At 36.7% G+C, this 16518-nt stretch overlaps 1 long non-coding RNA gene across 1 annotated transcript in view; it reads right to left on the bottom strand.

Annotated features, from left to right (window-relative positions):
* LOC309482864 overlaps positions 1-15117 on the bottom strand; it is a 123959-nt gene extending 108842 nt beyond the window's left edge. Inside the window, exons 1-2 of the long non-coding RNA XR_014200407.1 lie at positions 15018-15117; positions 14847-14918 (exon numbers count right to left, since the gene is read on the bottom strand). This is a non-coding gene — a long non-coding RNA (uncharacterized lncRNA). The remainder of the gene's footprint in view (positions 1-14846; positions 14919-15017) is intronic.
* Positions 15118-16518: the final 1401 nt, after the last annotated feature.

The following is a 16518-nucleotide window of genomic DNA, read 5'->3' on the forward strand; positions in this document are numbered from 1 at the left end:
TACGAACTCACTCGTACGAATTAGTAAGATTTTTGCAAAATCTTACATATTTTACGAATTGCCCAATTCGTATGAATTCATACGAATGACTTACCCCTGACCCCGCCCCTAAACCTACCCATCACATGGGTTTAGACAAATCGTACAAATTCGTACGAGTGAGGTCGTACAAATTCATCTGAATTAGCCACCTTTTTATCACTCGTACGAATACGTACGAATTGGTCGTGAGATCATGTTGAAATTCCAGCCTTGGTGAGGATTCACGTAAACACAGTCAGTTATGTCTTAAGTGGAGTAAACATTAGAGAAAGAAGAAAGCATACGTGTAACATGGATCCGTGTAGTTCTTAAAGGGACAGCACCCTTATAAACCCGCTTCAGTCTGTGTGCTTAATGTTAATCAAACAACAAAAGACAGTAAATCACTCACTGCTCATGCCGGAATAACTTTTGTTGCTTTAATAAGAATCAGTATATATTTAATTCATAAAGTAAAGACTAAGCAGTGTTTTATTTTTTACATTTGATTATTCAATTTCTGTTGTTAAATAAACCTAATGTAGGCCTACCTGAAACCCTACACTGACGTTTAAATGACAAATGATGAAATGATTTTATGTAATGCCAAAGTTTAACACTGCTGTTCACTTTCAGAAGTTAAAGCATTATCGTATCGCATATCGAATATCGGATTATTTGATAATCGCATTATTCAAAATCGTGCAGCAGATTCATTATTTTTTATTGTTTACTAAATACTAATGTTGTGAATCCTATACTAAAGGTTCATGAACAGCATTCATTAGTTTGTTGCAACTGTGTACAGGTCTGTGTTTGCTGTACAGTTGTCATTCATTATGTGCTGATACACCTCTCTGATTCCTCACTTATTTAATGCTGCTTAAACACATGTGTCTGCTCAGATCCTCATGACAAAGCATGAATACTAAAGCCCTTCCGGTTATATGATGTATTCTGTGAACATGCAAACAGCCACCCAAGCACACAATTTAAAGCACAAACATTCAGATACTGTGTGTTGGGGAGTTTTACCATTCAAGTTGCTCAGTCTGCCCCCCATTGGCTCTCACATTGAACTGCAACTCACACTTGGTTCTCAAGAAGGCTTTTGACAGACAGCTCCCGGGCAGGTAAGTACATCCGCTGAGACCACAACGCTGGTGATAAGAGAAACATTCAGAGCTCCAGAACTTCAGCAGTGTGGGAACCGCTCTCTCACTCTCAAGCTAAAGAGCCTATCTTATCAAAACAATGTCACTTAGTCAGGACAGGATGATAAAGACGGACTATGGGAAGGAGTGAAACATGTAGATGACAGTCTGTTATACAATGAGCAGGTCAAATTACTATGGACCCCCTTGACGTTTCCAGGGATCTCAGAAGCGGAAGTCATCATAGTTGGGTAAATTATATAGTGGTGAATGAAAACTACAAAAAATTTGAATTTTGTTGTGTTCCCATTTGCTCTGAAAGCAAAATAAAAAAATCCATAATTTCTATGAAAAAAGGGGGGAAAATGTACTACATTGGTCTCAAGAGAGAAAAATGTCAACTTTGCTGTCACTCTCGTTGTAATAGAAACACTCACGCAAAAAAAAGTTAGCTGTGTAATTTAATGCCAAGGTTATAAATGTTTTTTTTTTAAGTGAAAATATAAAAAGCATATCATCACGATCTCTGAAAGGGTCTTTATCGGTGTAGTTTATTCCCCTTGTTAGTTTTTGCCTCCTTATATTCCCAAAGGAAATTTTTTATTGTGGCAGAAATGTTATGTCTTGTCTTTGGCACATAAACTAAAGCATTTATGCCAACAACAAAAAAAAAAATCATGGGATCACCATGCTTATGCTCTTTTTTCTTTTTTTTCATGTGCATTTGCATGTATTGCAATCATCAGAGTCATCAGACGAGCTGTGATTCAGAGGAGGGCCATTGGCAGGTGTGAGAAGTACAGAAACAAGCACACACACGTACAAGGTGAGGGAGGGGTGTTTAATGGGACCTCTACGGAGGCAGAAGGGAACATCTGTGGTCATTAGACTGCATACAAAAGGAGCCCCCCTTATTCAAACAGTCTCGGGGCCTCTTTGGACGCCCAGGCTCTGAAGCGTACCCTCCTAATTCAAGGCTTTCAGCAGCAATCATCATTAACATTTCAGGATGCGTGTGTTTTGTGTTCACCCCCAACCAGCACATAGAAAGTGAAATAGGTGGCACACTAAAGAGTCTTTTAGTGATTTGGTGGTTCGTCAAGTGCATTAATTGATCATAAATTATGCGAAGTCTGTGCCAGGATCTTTAATAACTGTGCTAAAATTCAGAATAAATGATCCTCATGATCTTAAAAACCTTTTTTTTATCTATGTACTCATACGCTTAAATGCTTGTAATTAGTTTTGTAAATGCTGCCAATGTAAACAAAAAAAAACAAAAAATAATTCCCAGAGTGATATATTTATTTATTATATAATTTGTATTACTCCAATGTCCAGAGTGTGTTGTAATAGGCTTGATTATATGATGAAGTGACTAGATTAAAGGGTATTTTTTTTTTTTTGGTTACTATATAATTTCCATACTTTATCATTATTATTATTATATGCATCATATATATCATTAAATATATTATATATATATAAAGAATGGCTTTTTTAAAGATAAATATTTTAAAAGGCACTAGCTCATAAGTATTTACTGTAACCAGTAGGTTGAACACTTGACTTTTTTTTTTTTTTTAAACCACTGAATTTCTCCTGTTTTCCACATTAGGCTTTTGTGGGCTTGGGCTGTGGTACATTATAGATGGTGGATCAACCATATGGCTTATACGTTATGACATGAGCAAGACCATGACTGCACTCCCAGCCTTCTTTTAAATCAGACTAATGAAAAGAGATTAGCCTTATCAATATTTATCAGAGAAGCCTTACCTCTCCAGCACAAAGATGGCCATGTCGGACCTGACAGATTTAAACATCAAATATAAGGTATTTATTAAAGGTTGCATAAATATCACACAGCAGATGACATAGTGGTGCATCTAAGGACACTATCACACAAACAGAGACTTTATGACTTTTTTAATCAGGGAGGTATTGAAGACTTATATTGCAATGGATATTGGATATTACATGTCTCATAAAGGTTCTAATTTACACACTTTTGCATAACATTTACATGCCAGTAATGCTTTCCAGCAGTTAATGGCATTTTTTCCTGCAGCAGTTACATCCTCTCAGAGACAATCACTCCACAATTCAAGCAATGCCGAGCAGAGTCGCTCCGCGTGCTGGGACTGATGATTGTCTCTTTCAAATTCATGTGTGGCCTTTTTCAAATCAAATTACTGCTTTGTGCCTTAGAAAAGCTTAGCGACTTTCTGGGAACCGGTTGCAGGTCTGGTGCAAGAGAAATATGAACATGTCTCTTATTAAATTCTGATATTTGTGAGCGGAGACTATTACAGTGGACAGCAGCTATGATCGCTGACACATGGATATTAGCCCTGTACGGCATGCAAATGAGGCCACAGACATTAGCTCATGCTTGAGGAGGTACAATCAGTTATTATCAGCTCAATCAAGCACGGAGCTTTAGCTGTTATAATGACCCACACGCCACCAGTGTAATGCAAAATGGGGCATATTTTAGCTTGATGGAAGTAGAGGGAGGAATGACTGAAATGTCTCTGTTTGGTTTTGTATAACTTTTGCTATTGTACAAAATCTAAGCCTGTTTATTCCTCGTGTTTTGTTTGGGGCCTGAGAGACTCAGAAAGATGCAAAAATCTACTTAATAAATGGATAGTTCATCCAAAATGGATAATCATCAAATAATAATAAAATATTCTTGAAAAAAAAAATGCATCACGGTTTCCACAAAAATATTAAGCAGCACAACTGGTTTCGACATTGATAATAATAAGAAATGTTTCTTGATCAGCAAATCAGCATATTAGAATGATTTCTGAAGGATCATGTGACACTGAAGACTGGAGTAATGATGCAGAAAATTCAGCTTTGCCACAGGAATTTAGTAATTTATCACCGGAGTAATGACATTTTAAAATATATTGTATAATTTATTATTTCACAATATTACCATTTTACTGTGTATCAAAAAATACAGAAGCATGGTAAGCATAAGAGACACACACACACACACACACACACACACACACACACACACACACACACACACACACACACACACACACACACACACACACACACACACACACACACACACACACACACACACACACACACTCTCTGTCTCTCTCTCTCTCTCTCTGTCTCTCTCTCTTTCACACACATGCACACACACACACACACACACACACACATACACACATACAGAGAAGGGTGTATTCTTACAGTTTTTTTTTATTCGCTTTGGTACTATTTTCACAAGTAAGGTGTACATTTTCAAAAGTTTTAGTACAAAAATCCAAACTGATCACACTTGTAACACAGCTAGTCACTCTTTCAAAACCTGATCTCATGCTTTCATTACAGTTTCAGTCCACATAATCATTGTTTCAAACACAAGATTATTGTAATATGTAATGAGAACATTTGGTTTAATCACAGAAACACAACAGTATGATCTTCTTTCAGTTTAGTACTTTTAACAATCAGTTCATTCAACAGCAAACAATGCAAGATACATGTTTCAAATCATCATTGTTGCTGAAATAATTACAGTAATACAGGCTACAGTTGCCACATTAGAAATAATTGAATCCATAATGTTTGTAATAGTATCTATCCAGTGTGTTATCAAAAGGTGTGATGAAGTACAGCCTTGAGGTTCTGTGCTAGACAGAGTTTGCTGGCAATACAGTAAATGATTTCACATTTGACTGAATCTATACTGTAGTGGACCTTTACAGATGAAGGTTGAGTTACAGTAATTTGGCAGTCTCTACCATGGCAATCTGTTTACAGTATTGCATACATACTGTAATGTAAAATGTTGTATTTGATGTCGTCTGTCTCCCTTCTACTGATGCATCTCTGATCAATCTGATGTTTTACAGTCAATTGACTGTTTCCTCTCCCTTATACTCGATTCTGTGTTACAGTATTTGCACAAATGGCAAATTTCTCTGTATCTCTCTCTCTCTCTCTCTCACACACACACACACACACACACATATGCGTGTGCACACACTTTGAACATCGTGGTGGTTATTATCTATAAATCACTTATGTAAAAATAATTCATTACATTTGGTTATCCATATCAGAAATTGCAAACAAGTTCTATAGAAACTGTGTATAGAATCAATATCTATAGAAATCTATAGGTGTACCAAATGATTAATTGATTAACCATTAAGATCAGTTGGATTAAATAATAGACAAATGTATTAAACTGAACAAGAAGAGATGCAAATCAAAAGTTTGATAGTAAGAGCTTTATGAAAGGCAGTGACTGTGAATGAAACATTTATGTAGACGAAACACTTATTTTGTGTTGTGAAAAGGATACTTTGTGATTTTGTGTATTGTGCTAACACAGTTGTAAACATGGGTTATGTTTGCTATTCGATTGCTAAGATTATCATTGATAAACAGTAGAAGAAGAAAAAAAGTATGACAAAACGACAGCTTGAAAAACAAAAATGTAGATGTCCTTGCAGCCAGCTGTCTTTCTTCAATGAAGATTTAAAGTGAAACAGATAAAAAGAAGTTATATTATTAGACATCCTTCACATCTGTCAGTTTAGCTTCACACATGCTCCTATTATCTCTCAGAATGTCCTGACGCTGGCTTCTGCGTGTCTGGTGGCTTCTGAGAGCACCTCAATCATTCATATGAAAGTCATAGGGGGTGGACAATATAACTAAAATGACGCATGAAAAGCTTTTAACTTTGAACCAACTAACTATTATACAGCTGCAGAGTGAGTCATAGATGATTTGCTAATTAGCCGTATGTGTCAAAGATGCCTGACAAGACATGATTGTACAAGCATGTCATGGAGAGCAAATTGCAGGTGCACTGGAAAAAAAAGAGAAAGGGAACAACCTTCAAAAAAAAAATACATCATCTCAAAATGTATTGTGCCCCTCTCTGATAAATGTGACCCTGGACCACAAAATCAGTCTTATGTGTATTTTTTTTTTTTTTTTGATTTATACATCATCTGAAAGCTGAATACATAATCTTTCCATTGATATTAGGTTTGTTAGGATATGACAATATTTGGCCTAGATACAACTATTTGAAAATCTGGAAACTGAGGGTGCAGAAAAATCAAAATATTGAGAAAATCGCCTTTAAAGTTGTCCATTTCTATAGGCGATTGTGCTGCATCCACTCACAAAAATAATTTTTTTATATATTTAAGGTGGGAAATTTACAAAATATCTTCATGGATCATGATCTTTACTTAATATCCTGATGATTTTTGGCATAAAAGAAAAATCGATAATTTTGACCCATACAATGTTTTGTTGGCTATTGCCACAAATATACCCGTGCGACTTAAGACTGGTTTTGTGATCCAGGGTCACAAATGTAAATAATAATAATTATTAAAATAAATATTATAATAAATAACAATACACTTATACACCATTGCCACTAACAATAATAATACAAACAAATATAAAAATAAAAAAAAATTGCACGGGCAGTAAGTAACATTTAGCTAATACGGAAAAGTTACCATGCTACTGTAAAAGTTGCGGCAGTATAAGTTATGCTTAACAATCATAAAATTATAACTCAATTTCAGCCGCATTCTGAGTCTTACAATGTCATTCGTTTTTTATCCAAGGCCATAGCAAGTGTTATTAACTTGGGGAAATACATCTAGTGAAAGGACATTTTAAGTCCATGTCCAACTTGTAAGGAATTTATATATTTGATTTCATAGTACACTTTACAATAAGGTTAATTTGTTTATTATACATATTAAGTAACATTAACTAATCATGAGCAAAACATTTGTTAGGCTACTTACTATAGGCCTATTTGTTAATCTTAGTTAATAATAATACAACTTTTAATTGTTTGTTCATGTTATGTCACAGTCAGTGCATTAACTAATGTTAACAAATACAACTTTTGATTTTAATAATGTTTTAGTAAATGTTGAAATTAATATTAACTAAGATTATTAAATGGTGTAGAAGTGCAGTTCATTATTAGTTCATGTTAACAAATTTAACTAATGAAACCTTATTGTAAAGTGTTACTGATTTCATGATAGCTAACACTTTAATAAATGCATACATACAATTTATAACATCAACATAACTAAACATGAATTCCTCATAATTACCTACTTGATTCTCTGTTTTGTTTGGTAAAGTAAATAGTAATATTATCATCATTTCCCTATTTTTGTTTGATGTGTTATGCATTCTAATTGTATCAACATCTTTTCATTGGTAATGAAGAGAGGCTCTCTGACCTACTGCTGCTCTCCATCGAGCGAGATATTCCAAATAATTGTGAGGAAGTCATTAAAATATATAAAAGCACAACAGACGGGTACTGCTTTAAATACAAGTGATTAATTAAAAAAATAAATGATTTTAAAAAAGTGCCCTTTTTGGTCCTTCCGCCCCTGCCCCGGAGGAGGTCTGAGCACGCCACTGCTCAAGAAACTTTCTTACTATTATCAGTGTTTAAAACAGATCTATTTATTTGAAAAAAAAAAAAAAAAAAAATTTGCAACAATATAAAAGTCTTTACTGTCACTTTTGATCAATTTAATGCGTCCTTGCCGAATAAAAGTATTTAAAGTATTTCTTAAAAAAAATAAAATAATAATCTTACAAACATGACATAGAAAATCATCTAAATCCATCCCAAGAGTTATATTTGAAATGCATGTTACTACCAGGTGTAAATGCAGATGTGTCTGACTACATCTGATCAAATCACACAAGAGCAACTTAATGCCACGTAAACAGGACCTGTGTCATTCTCAACCACTTCCAGATTTCTGCACATTTTCAGGAGCCGTACCGGCACACACATTGAGCCACTCAGTCTCTGTCGAAGTGTCACATGTAACTGTCTATTAACTATTAATGGGAGTAACAACTGTCATGGAAATAACTGAAATAAGAGCCACTCCTCTTCACTAATCACATTCAAGATGTCAGTAGTCTGTGGCGAGGGTCAGAGGTTAGATATGCCATTCGGCCAAGCAGATACGCAGCAATTATGAGCAGCCTGCTTTAACCTTGTGACCCATGTGGGCTCACTGGACAGCTGGGATATATTGGGAATAAGTCAAAGCCATCATTTCTGTAAGCAGAGGAGAGATGATGGGACATAATTGACACGGCACCACTCCAAATGCCTCCGGCATGGCCCCAGTGAGGGGTCTGCCTAGGTCTGTGGGTAATGGTGTGAGAGGACATGCTCGGGCCTAACCAGACGTCCACAGACACAGAGGGCCAGTCCAATCTATTTCAATCAGGAGGGAATGTTTCACTTTTTATTACTTTTTCAATTCTCTCATTCCGATCAGCCTTGCCCAGATAACAGTACTATTAGCCCCTTAGATCAATGTGTTTTTATTTTCTCTGCCCCTCTTCCCCCTAATGCAACCCCCTCCCTCGACCCGTATTGGGTATCGGAAAACCAAATTACTTTATCTCTTCTCCCTTGGGAAGGCTGCCAAGGAAAAGTTGATTTGCAGCAGCACAATGGCACTCCTTATCCTCTCATCTTCACCCCCCTCTCTCTCTCTCTCTCTCTTCATCTCTCTTTTTCTTTTTGGCTGGAAGGAGCCAATCAAAGTGCAATGAAAGAGGAAGAGGAAAAAGATGAAGACAAAAAATAATTAGAGTTCTGGCTGATGAGCGCAAGAGGAAACCCACGGCTGAGTAGGGAATCGCGGATAGACATGGACTCGATGCCCCCCCTCTACGCTGCAACCAGCACCGCTTCACTTTATCTTCCAGAATTACAGCCATTTATCAGTCTGTGCAGAAAACTGTCAGCCCATTACACGCTCTCGCAGGCGGAGGGGGGCGTCCCGTCAGAAGCGCTCCTAATGGCTGCGGCAAGTGGCCCTGACCGAGGGTCACAGAGGACATTCATTAGAAAACTGTAACTTGGCTAATCGCAGCTCACTTAACACCACATCATGGATGAGTGCCTGCCAATGGCACAAAAAGAGCTCCATTGTGTCGTCTGGTTTTGGTAAACAGTGCAAATGCACACCATGGAGAATGAATGACAGTTCTGGGGGAGACACAGGGCACTTTGGGAGACAATTGCGAGTCCTACTAATTCCTTATTTACTCCACCACAGCTATTATCCTACAAGTTCAATCAGGGTCCCTCATCATAATAGAACAAAATCAGGTCTCTCTTGTAGCCCACGTTTACATGGTTATCTTTGCCTGTTGTTGTGAAACGAGTTTGTTGGCCTTGTACAGTAGCAGTGTGTTGGAGGTAAACATGATCAGGCAGGTTTAATGAGAGCTCTGGGAGGAGTGCAGAGTTTTCAGTTTAATCTCCATTTTTTCAGAAGTTTAGCCTTAGTTTACACTGCAGGGGAAATAAGATTTTTCTTAAATTACATTTTTTTAATTTATTCAGTTATATGTTGACAGATCTGATTTGTTTCTGCGCAGATTGCAGTTGCTTTTGCTAACACGTCCATGTTGGATATCAAATTGAAGATGCAAATTGTTTATAGATTCACTGTGTGCATGCAGTGGATGTTTGAGTTTTGGGGGCAGAATCTAAATTTGACAACATTCATTGCATACAACATTGTAAAAAAACGACAACAAAAAAACAAGCAACAGAACAGTTATTTTTTAATGGAAAAGGCTATTGCTGAGCACCTCATCTGACGTGGTGCATAGGAATTATACACAGCTGCTACTGTAAACACACTCACAATGCTTGCCCCGCCCCTGGCTTCTTCTGATTGGTCCACTGCTGCTCAGGGTTGCCAAGTCTGCGGTTTTCCCGTGGAATTACGCTACTTTTAAACTGTTGCGGTGGGCTCATTTTTATTCCCCCGTGGATTAAGAATTTGGCATATTGCATAAATATGTAAATAAAATGCTTGTATTTAATGTTATATATTCTACCAATGATAAAGCTGCTAGAAGTTTTGTGAAGGAGGGTCACAGGTTTGGAGCCTTTGACCTGTGTTTATGGTCACGAAAAAGTGTTTTTCCATTTGCCTATGTGACTGAATTTGTATTCTAGGTATAGGAATTGCATATTTTGAGTTATAATATTGAGGATATGGTCATTGGGCTATTTTTGATTGGCCATACACTGACCTGGCAATCCTAAAGCTGCTACTACATGAAAACAACTTATTTTAACTTGACATAGCATCTTAAAAATGCAGAGTTCATGCATGAAACACTGAAAAAGCAGCACGAGGCATCACAGATGGTAAAACATGTCTGTCTAGGGGGCCATTCACACAGAAAATCGTTTTGCATATAAAAATGTGAGACACAAAGCAATGGAATGGAAATGAATCTTTTTTTAAAACCTGAACTACTTGAACAGTGTATTTTTACAATAGGGTGTCGTGCGAGTCGCTGTGATGCTCAAACATGTCAGTCTAGCGCAGGGGTCAGCAACCTATGGCACTCGGAAGGATAATCACCGAAGCTTGATGGATCTGTGTGTTAGCGCAGGTTAAAATCTCACAAATAAAACAGCCTGTGTGATTATGAGGACTGATTACCTCAAAATGTACACCTGTATGCAAGTTCGAGGGACTTTATTTAAATGAAATACATACACCTCTTTAGCAACTGTCACGTGTCAGTGATTATCTCTCTACATGCAAATGTTGGCACCCGTGCCATAGGTGGCCGACACCTGGTCTTGCGCATGTTTACAATGGAAAAACTGCACAGTGGAATGCCAAAACGAGTTCTGTGTGAACAGCCCTAGCACGTTTACGCCGGGGAAAAAAATATATTAAAATGCAGCTTTTGCAGGATAGAATGCAAAAATGAGTTATCTGGTCAAGCTTAGAGTACAGCTGCTTATTAGGGAGCAATTGATAAATTAATAGGGATGATTGATTCATTGGCAGTGCAAAGAGCTTGTCTGCTTATCTTCATCTGTGTTTGGATCAAAAACCATTTGGCTTGGCAACAGTAAATGGAGGTGTATGGATCCACCTGTTCCATTAAATTAGATCTTCCCTCCCTCCAGGTGACCCGTCATTGTCAATATTACCAATGCAGACCACTCACCTCAGTCTGACTAAATAGTGTTTGACTTCTCGACTTTAAGCGCTATAATTGAGTTCATTTCACTGTTAACCTTTTTAGGAAGAACCATGGACCTCATTTGCAAGTATTGATTGCATCACATGCTAAACAGTCTCTAACATATCTGAACCTGGTCTTCCTTAAAGCCATCTCCATATCTCTAAGGGGTGTGAGGCCTTTTCCATAAGCTCTATAATCTGCATTAGCAAACATTTGGATAATGCTATTCAAGCTGTACTCCATTGTTCTCACACTAGGGGAAATTTAGGTTGATGCAATAATCATTCTACAGAGAGACACATTCTTATAAAAAATCTATTAGTTATTCTGCATTCCATTCAACTCTGAAAAGCTGATATGCTTTGTGGAAAAGTGCAATTAAATGGCTCTTAGATATTCTTGCTGAAGTCCATAACTCCAATGTTGCAGAGATGCGGGTGTATGATTGGAGATCATGGCAGCACCTCAGGAGATGAACTAGTTTAATATAAAACAATCAATTTTAAATAACTAAAATACCTCAATAAGTCAAAGTTACAACATTACACAATAAAACCTAACCTAACCACATTGGAAATATGTGCCTCTACCTACTTTTCTGCAAAACACAAACAACATTTATATCTTTTCACATATATTACATGGGCAGATTAATCGATTAGTCATTGATTTGATTGATTTCACTTTGAAAGTGTCGCAAAGCGTAATATTATTTTGCAGAAATGTCGCCAAAGACCTGTTTAGCAAACCTGTATAGCGAACGTATATGTGTAAAACATGCAAATGATCTTCTCTGCACATGCTGAATAGATACTAACATTTATTTATCCTCCACAATTTGGCTGTTGGGAGACTTTTGGTTGAGCACCTCCAAAGCTAATTTTGTTGACATGTGACCCTGGACCACAAAACCAGTCACATGGGTCAATTTTATGAAATTGAGATTTATACATAATTTGAAAGCTGGATAAATAAATTTCGATTGATGTATGATTTGTTAGAATAGGACAATATTTGGCTGAAATACAACAATTAGAAAATCTGGAATCTGAGGATGCAAAAAATCGAAACATTGAGAAAATTGCCTTTAAACTTGTCCATTTATGTTCATGATTATGCTGCATTCACTCATAAAAATAAATGTTTTTTATATTTATAGTAATAAATGTACAAAATATCTTCATGGAACATGATCTTTACTTAATATCCTAATGATTTTTGGCATAAAAGAAAAATTGATAATTTTGACCCATACAATGTATTCTTGGCTATTGCCACAAATATACCCGTGCGACATGTGACTGGTTTTGTGATCCAGGGTCACATATAACTAAACTAAACTAAACTAAACTAAAAGTAACACTACTTAATGATGTCACTTCCTGTCTGCAGTTAAGCTAAACCATTTCCTGTGGGTTTCATTCCCTATCTGCACACTGAAACTACATAAGTGTTCTGTTCGCATAGCCTTTAGGCAAAAATTAAATAAATAAATAAATAAAATAATTTGAGTAACATTCCCAATGACTGGTAAAGGAATGTTCCTCGCACCAATCATGGTTACTGTCTTTAGCCTCTTACATGCTAATGACTTTAGCATATCCTAAAACACTCTGTAAATCTTCAGTTTGAGAATGGTGGGCAGCTTAAGGAAAGGCCATGTATGAACCACAAATGAAATGAGATCTCCACAAAGAGCCCCTTAACAAGGACTTCAATTAGAGAAGGCCAATTTATCAGGACTGGACTGATGAGCCAGAGGAACCAGCATGGCACAAAGCCCTGCTGAGACTGCAGTCTCATTATACCCCTGCAGCCCATGGTCTAAACCTACCGCTCCACATTCAACCCCTGCGCTCTTGCTAACAGACATATGCAGCGATCCGTTTCACAGGGCCTCTTCAGTTAGACTGGCTGATTATTCCAGAAGATTTAACAGGGCTCTGTAATGGTGGCAAACACACTTGACATTGGGCCTACATGTTTGGGTTGACGACCGTATAGGCTTATTACGCTTATCACGCAGACAGACTTGTCTATTCTGGATCAATGCTGTCTGATTATTAACTCCAGTACATATTATTTAACATAGCTCAAAGTGAAAAGTACCATTGAAAGTGCTATAACTCCCCTTTGTGCCAGAATATCTCTGTAGGTTTTAAAACCTGTGCTCAATTTCCTCTCCTGCAGGCACTGATCCAGAACCATATAAATAATGGCAGATATGAATAACATGCACTCCATCAAATGAAACAATAGAAAGCATTGAAGGTTGAAAAACAATGAATGCTAATAAATACTGGCTGCTGCATCGATTTGTTCTTCTAAATTGTTTTGTTTGATTGCCTGGCTGTTTCTTTTCAGTGAAAGCAATGTAATAAGATGAGTTGTAATGTGTCCAGCATCAGGTTTGCTGACGAGGCCCATCTGCACCTTGTTCATGTATCAAATGCTTGACTACTCATCAGTTTGTGGATTTGTATTTCTATGAAAATCAATAACCTCAGACTAATGGGTTACTCTATCTACAGAACAAGTTGCAAATGTTACAGGTCTTATATGATGGCCGCTTGCCATGGGACCACTAAGGTCATACACATTTATCTTCACCTGCATCAAAAGTATTTAATACACTTAATGCTTATACACTTACTGCCAAAAAAAGTCATGATTTTGATTGGTTTTTCACATGCTAGATGTGGCCTACATCTAACTGTGAGCAGCATTCAATAAATAAATAAAAATAACAGCTTAATGGTTCCATTGCATTGGAACATGATGTATAAAATATGGCAATGTTACTGTTAGCTTGGCAAGTGCTCAGCAAAAAGTCTCCAACAGCCAAATTGTGGAATAATGCATTTAATAAGATCAAATTGAAAACGAGTTTACAAACTTTACAAAGTCCTTTTTTTTTTTTTTTTTTTTTTTTTACAGCAATCCGATAACATGCCTCGACTATTAAACAACAATACTAAACATTTATTTAAATGTCGAAAATTTGTAAAATTTAGTATTGTTTTAAATTTAGTTCAATTATTTTTACCACTGAAAAAAGCATAGTTAATTAAACGTTGTCATACAAACAACCAGACATTAACAATGAAGTTTCACGATAGTTGTAATCTGTTTGTGTTTGATTTGCTAAAAACCGCTGATTCATTAGTCATTCATTTGGGAACTGGACTACACTAGTTCTGCTGTATGTGTTTGATTCAATAAAAAGTTTTTAGTTCGGGAATCAGAATACGCTGGTAAGTTTCATGCTGTTGCATAACACAGTCTCATGGCAATTTGTAACTATTTTACATATTGCCAAATTGGTTGGTAATTCATGAGAATTCATACAATCTCATTCATACATTTTCATACGATCTGCTTATGCCCCACTGAGTTAGGTTTAGGGGTGGACCTTCATGCTTAAGTAGTTAATACAAATTTGTAGCGTTTTCATACGAATGACATGATAAAAATTCATACGCATCAGGTTGGCGTATCCAACTATTTCTTCATCTGAAAAAGTATTAAAAACTGGTTCTGATATGAATCTGTAGAGCTGTAGGTACAAATAACAATCTCTCTTACTGTATCTTCATACGTCACAAAGGACACCGCCTGCTATCCTTGGCTAGAATGTCAGCTCCACTCGTTCTGAACCTGAAATGTACAAGCATGGCAGAGGATGTCAAATGAGCAGACAATAACAAACACTGAAAGTGTGTGTGTTGGCATGTGCGATACGTCCTGCAATCATACATGCTTTGCTCTGGCAGCCCATAAGACGCTCCACATATGGACTTGGCAGCTTAGCGCTGTCGCTCCCTTTGTTCAGCGGGTGACTGTTAGCTACCTGTCTGCTGGTGCTAATTAGCCATCTCTTCCTATCACCCAGATGCCTTCAGGAAGTATCTCACATGTACACAGACATGTGGTGTACAACAGCCAAGGGAATATGGCAGTTGCAAAGTAAAGTGTTCAATTCATGCCATTTGGTATTTTTGGGACGACATGGAAAAAAAAAAGAATTCTCAGGGCTTTAAGAGCTTTACTTTACGATGTTTGGATTCCTGCAAAGCCATTACACATGTCATTAACTATAATTCTTGCTTCTAAAGTTGTACCTCATCTCTGCCTCCAAAATTACACTGTCTGGACTCAGAATTAAAGAATTTGTTTGGGTTCTACTTGGAATTCTTTATCACAGAACGGCAAAATTGATGGCCATGATCAATAATGCACAGACATAATATCTGAGAATAACAGCTTGTACTTGCTTCTGTTCCGTCTACAAGAACAGATTTGGCTGTATGCTGTCAGATAAAATGTTCAAAATTGATTCAACAGAAAAAGCTTTCAGAGAATGCTTCAGTGAGTATAGTCTGAAAAGTTTAGTCATGCTCTTTGGTTAGGAGTTAATAGAATGCCTTTTTTTTTTTTTTTCTGGGTGAATGTACTCGATGACCCTGCGCTCAAACACAGAGCTACCCGCTCTTCAAGAGATCTGAAAGAAAAACAGAGAGAAACTTCAGAAATGATGCTCAGAAAAGGCTAAATTCATCCATGTCTTTTCTACTTTGTTCAGTAGTGCTGAGAAAAGTTGTAACCTGTTGAATAAATCATGTGGCAAAAAAGTTAAGCACGTTTTCAGCGAATAACATTTCAGTTTTTTCGTCAGACAAAGCTATCATATTTACATTTATGCACCTGGCGGACACTTTTATACAAAGCAACTTATATTGCATCCAAGGTACAAATTTTTTCAGCTCATGCATTCCCTGGGAATCGAAACCATGACTATGGGTTGCTAGCGCCAAGCTCTACTGTTGAACTACAGAAATGCTGAAGTATACAGCTTCAGAAGACTTGGAATATAGTGCAATTGCATAATACCTTAAGGTGCTTTTTGTCATTTTAGAGCTTTACAATAATTGTCCAGCCAACATTTTCCCTGACCCCACCACAAAAGTTTTTTTTTGTATTTATAGCAGTGCATTTTTTTTAAATTTGCTAGAAATATTTATATTTTCACTGAACATTGAAAATGTAAAACTTAAAAAAAAAACGAAATAAATTTTAAATTGCAAAAAGCTGAAAATTATGACGCTAAAATATAAAAATGTATGAAAATTACGACATATATGATAAAAAGCATGAGTGTTTGGTTTGTAATTTTTACAACACATTCCTACTGATACTTTCAAGACCATTACAAGTCATTTTTGTTATCAATAGAATTTGCAACTGCACTGTTCAATAG

Source organism: Leuciscus leuciscus (genome assembly GCF_965113295.1).
Source record: "Leuciscus leuciscus genome assembly, chromosome: 19".
NCBI lineage: Eukaryota > Metazoa > Chordata > Actinopteri > Cypriniformes > Leuciscidae > Leuciscus > Leuciscus leuciscus.